Genomic DNA, 6000 nt, shown 5'->3' with positions numbered 1-6000 from the left:
GATTACGTTCAGCTCCCAGCCGATCCCAGTCTCCGGCTGGTATCAGGAATTCCTTACCCCAGTTGTTGAAAGCTAACTAATCAAAAATAATCATGAGGAAAAGAGACCCCCTCAAAATGATGCACCTCCGCATATATATGTTTTCTATATATACCTACTCTCTTCTCAGTCCATTAATCGGACTGCTGCCCCTTCTCGTCCCATTAAAGGTGATCTGTTCCTGTAAAATGCCGGTCTCATTATTTTTTCTTGAACCTCACCTTCTCTAACTCCCTTACCTTACAATGTGAGTGTGCATGGCACATACGCACACATACACCAGGTGCATGCACACCCCCACATACATCACCACACACTCCAGATACACAATATATACATATATACCCCACACACTGTATATGCATACATACCACATACACAGACACACACATACTATACACACACACACCTACACACCACATGTGTACCACAGCACAAACAGTATATGCACGCACACCCCACATACATACTATATATACACACCACACACACACACTATATAACACACACCCCACATACACACACACACACACACACTTAAAGATGCACCTCTCCCACACACACCACATACACACCACCACCACACACACCCCACATACAAACACCCCACAAACACACGCACCATGTACACACACACCACACTGTCACACCCACCACTTTCACACACAAAGGACAGTCGCGTCGGCCCAGTGTACCTTCACTTCAGGGGCTGCCACGTGTCCTGTCCCATCTGACTAGTGTCTGCCACGCCTGCAGCTGATGGTCCTGGCTTCGTGTTAAGCCGAAGAAGCAGGATAATACTCTATTTGCAGAGTCCTTTCTCTGTGTAGCTTCCTCGTAAAGTATTCCACACTGAAAATTCTGTCTCCACCTCCCTAAACTCTGACATTTGTCTCCTCAACTCAGAGAGCTTGCCTGGTTCCGTTTCAGCTCTCCATCCCTACACTGTGGTTTGGAAATTGCCTCAGGGCAGAAAGATGGGGCGATCCTCGGTTATGCCTCCTTTGTTTCTTCTAGAGATCACGGTCCTGAACTGCCTGTTGTCCGACGTGAAAATACGTATGTCCTATGTCTCCTTCTCCTCCCAAGGTTTCTAGTTGTTTATTACAGGAGGGTCATTCTGGACTTTGTCACTCCCTTACCCTGACTGGCACACACAAGTTTTGAATACCTGCCTGCCTGAATGAATGAATAGCATACAGAGAAGTCGACTACGGCTCATGAGCGGGATCAAAAGATCTTCACCTTGGGGTATGACTAAGGCCAGCAGACTCGGAATCTTGGGCAGAAGCTGAATTGTGAGACGGCTTAAAGAAAGGCATCTGCTCCTCCAGGAAAGAGAGGTGGCCCAACATAGTCTTTCTTAAAAATATTTCCTTTATTTATTTTTTGGCTGTGCCAGGTCTTAGTTGCACCAAATGGGATCTAGTTCCCTGACCAAGGAGTGAGCGTGGGCCTTCTGCATTGGGAGTTGCAGAGTCATAGCCACTGGACCACCAGGGAAGTCCCAACCCTACATGGTCTTGACTGTGGTTTTGTGTTGCAGAAAATGTTTCTGAATTGGGCCCCGAGGGACCTGCATTCTACTCTTAACTTTCCTACAAGCCAGCACTTTGAATGGCACATGGAGCTGTGTGATCTGCTTTAACCAATGAAATGTTAGTGAAACCCACGAGTCACTTCCAGGTGGCATCTTTAAAGGCCATGTGACATCTGTCACATTCTTCTTTTTTACTATATAATCATGTATCTAGAAGCTAGGGAACCAAGTTGGACATGAAGCATGAATAATAAATTAATTTTTTGCTGGGTTGAATTCTGGGAATTGTTTATCAACCAAGCATAGCCAGTCACATCTGGACTCATGTAAACACTGTCCATGCATTATTTAATTATGATTACAATTTAATACTTCCTACAATCTCTGAGTCGTAATCATTTTTGTGGATGAGGAGACCAAGACACAAGGGATTATGTAACTTTTCTCAATTCACAGCATTGGTAAGTGGAGGAGGTGAGTCAAGAATTCAACTCCAGGAGTGGTCTCCGACACTCACTGCTCAACAGTACAGTCAACAAGGGTGAGGCAGAGGGAGAAAGGTACCCAGGACCTGGTGATGGTGGGGGCCCTGAGGAGCAGTGTTGTGCAGGGTGGTTTTTTACAGTCTGTTGCAGTGTTTGGTTTCATCTAATTGCTTTATCTTTTCCCTTACAAGCTTAGAGTCTGGACGTGTCCCTGAATCTGCTTTTGACATTTTGTATTTCATGCCCATGAAGTTGTGGGGATTTTTAATTGTTGGTTGCTTTTTCAGAATAAAAGAAGAAATTATATTCAAAGGGATTCCTGCATGCCACATGGAAAGCCTTTGATGATGTCTTGGCATTTGAGGAAATGAGCTTCTAAATGAATAAATAGCTATTGTATGTGATTGGACAGAATTTAAATGGCAACAAGGAAGGACCAAGAATAGCTATTCAGGTCTCTCCTGGCTCTCTTGTAATCCTTTGAATACTTAATTGGATTTTCCTTCAAGTGCCTATTTCCCCCGCCTCTTTTTCTTCTTCTTTTTTTCTTTATTGGAATATAGTTGATTTACAATGTTGTGTTCATTTCTGGTGTACAGCAAAGTGATTCTATTATACATCTCTCTCTCTCTCTCTCTCTTTATATATATATATATACACACATATGTATTTTCAGATTCTTTTCCATTATGGTTTATCACAGGATATTGAATATAGTTCCCTGTGCTATACAGTAGGTCCTTGCTGTTTATCTCTTATATATAAAGTAGTGTGTATCTGTCAGATGTCTTTCAGTATCTCCAGTAGTTTGAATGGAGCAAGCTCAAGTCTAGTCATGAATCATGATGTCAGTAGAGGGCATGGAGTCAGCTGAGGAGAAGGACCCGGGGAAGCCCTGGGAGCAGAGGGAAGGAAGTGGAAGCCATCGGTGTCACTGGCCTCAGGGATGCCGCTCCTCTGAGCCCTGCTGGCACCCAGGTCTGTGCCGGTCATCCTGTATCAAAGCCGCACTAAGTGCTCACGTCCGCTAGCCTCTCAGTCCTTTCTCTGTCTCTTAAGTTAACCCACAGCCCCGTATGGACATGTTCTATATGTATCTTTGATACATTTCCTAAGGTAGAACCCAATATGTGGAAAACAATTACTGTTTATTAATTATGGTTAACCAGGAAATGGGGATTTATTGAGAAGGAGGGTAGGAAATGCTTTATCCATCTCTTTCTGGAGGACAAACTTGCCAGCCATCATCACCCCAAAGAAGGCCCTAGAGAAGCCTATTGGTCAAACAAAGCTGTATGTTAGACATACTCCAGCCTTGATAGCATCTTAATAGTACCTCAGAGGGGACCTCAGGGAGGATACTTATTGCACTTTGGATCTGGGTTCAATGATTTTAAGGAGAGTCTTACAAGGCAGAGAACTAATTGGTATTAGACAGAACTTATGACATAGTGCTTAATGGAATATAGAGGTGAAGGTTTGCAGGTGCATATATTGGTGCATAAACTGGTAGGTTTTTTTTAATGTTTGTTTTTAAAATTATTTATTTATTTGTTTGTTTTTGGCTGTGCTGTGTCTTCGTTGCTGCACGGGCTTTTTTCTGTTGCAGTGAGAGGGCTTCCCACTGTAGTGGCTTCTCTTGCTGCGGAGCACAGGCTCTGGGGTGCATGGGCTTCGGTGGCTGTGGCATGTGGGCTTAGTTGCCCACAGCATGTGGGATCTTCCCGGATCAGGGATCGAACCCATGTCTCCTGCAGCGGCAGATGGATTCTTTACCACTGAGCCACCAGGGAAGCCCAAAGCAAGTAGTTTTAAAAGTAAAGTGTCTCATTGCTTTAGAGACTTATCTTCGAAGTGTAAGTATTAGATTAAGTAGCCAAATGTTTTTCTGCCTGATCCCAGTGTTGTTAAGCACTGAGGAAAAAAAAAAAAAGTATGTACATAAATATTCCACAGTGAAGTTGTTAAGGAAGAGTGCTCAGTCCCAGAACTGTTTAGCACAAAACCTGGAAAGTTGATTGGTTTTGGTTCTTGGGATAGAACCAAAAGAACCTGGCCAGTATTTTGGAGACTCGAAACCTCAGCTGTTAGCAAACAGCTGGTGTCTTTTCTCTAACCTTTCTCAAGTGAGGATTTGCACCCTTCACATGGTACCAATCATCAAAGTTTGACCTGGATTATTTAAATCCACTGGGGTTGAGGTAAGGTGATACTAGAATCCTCTGGCAAAGAAGACTTACATTTCTGCTTTTCATAATTACTGAGGTTTTCACAGTGTCAATGAGTGGAGTATCTTTCAATGGTTGAAGTAGTCTATTTTGTTTCTAGTCCATCAGAAATAAGTTGACATTTGCATTCGTGGTAGTTCCTTTTAAAAACGGATTGACCCTGCATGGTTGTATAAATGGTTCATACCAACACGGTGGTATGTCCCAAAGGAGTTAATGTGATTGCACCTTCATCCTGAGTAAATTAGTTTCTGCTCCCTACATGTGGAGAAAAAAGACTGCTTTCCTGGAGAATACAGTGAGGATAGTGGATTATTTTGCTTTTTTAACCTATTGGCCATGGCATTGTAGCCCAAAGATGGCATGAAATGAAGCTGAAAATCATCTGCTTGAATGCTAATAATTTTATGCACTAGGGATTTGTGAAATGCAGGAACAATAAGAAAACATTCCTGAGCCTATAGAAAGATAAATTATGCAGTCAGCATCTGGAATTTAAATGATATGTTTTCCTCTTTGGATGCAAATAACAGTTAATGGTGACAAGGGTATCGCAATCCTAATGTAATTTCTCCTCTGGAAATATGTCTTGAAAATTATGAAGCTATTTTCAGTTCAAAAGATAAAACTTAAAAGAATTAAGTTAAAGGATAACCAAACCCAAAACAAAACAAACTGAGAGAGAATTGTTTTCTTTGAAAAAGCCACATCTTGTTCCCTTCCCTATTTTTTCTTCAGTTTTCTTAGAAATATCAGTGTTTTCTCTGCATAATAATTGAAATCATCATCATCATTATGTCACCTGTTGAGTGAATACCATGAGATGGGCACGATGCTAGACTCTTTAATTTCATGTCAAAAACTCTATGAGGCAGGTATTATTACCCCATTTTACAGGTGATAAATTTGAAGGTTAGAGAGATGGTGTCATTTTCACAACACATTGTCTCCCTCAAAGACTCATGAGCCTTTCAGTGTTAGAGACAGGATGCATCTCAGAAACCATCCTTGGTTTACAGACAAGGACACCAAGGCATAGAGAGGGGAAATGACCCGAAGTAGAATCTTACTGTGGGTTGTACATCGTGGGGACCTTGTGATTGGATGTTCACCATCCACTCTAGCTCAACATTGGTAATTCCTCCCCCCTCATCCATTATTGCAGAGAAGGCAGTGGCAACCCACTCCAGTACTCTTGCCTGGAAAATCCTATGGATGACGTAACCTGGTGGCTGGCATCTATCGGGTCACACAGAGTTGGACACGACTGAAGCGACTTAGCAGCAGCAGCACCCATTATTGATTCAGGAATGGATGTTTATGGCCAGTGAAGTGTGAGGGTAAGTGTGCTGGAGGGCTTTCAGGAAGAATTTCATCAGTCCCTAAAGAACTCTGAGGAGAGAAGGTAGTCATCTTTCCATTAGCCCAAGAATGATGCCAACCCCAGGCTGGTAGAGCAGAGCAGTGGCAGGCCCTTGTACTCCTGATGACCTTGATGGACCTCTGATTCAGTTAGATTTGAAGTTCATCCAACCTCTAGACTCTATAGTTATTTTAAAGGTCTAGGGACTTCCCTGGTGGTCCAGTGGTTAACACTGCATTCTCAGTGTAGAGAGCCCGAGTTTGATCCCTGGTCAGGGAACTAGATCCCACATGTTGCAACTAAGACCTGGGACAGTTAAATCAATCAACCAGTCAATCAAATAAA

Source organism: Bos mutus, chromosome 22, assembly GCF_027580195.1.
Source record: "Bos mutus isolate GX-2022 chromosome 22, NWIPB_WYAK_1.1, whole genome shotgun sequence".
In the NCBI taxonomy this organism is placed as follows: domain Eukaryota; kingdom Metazoa; phylum Chordata; class Mammalia; order Artiodactyla; family Bovidae; genus Bos; species Bos mutus.
Note: the sequence above shows the minus strand (reverse complement) of the source record.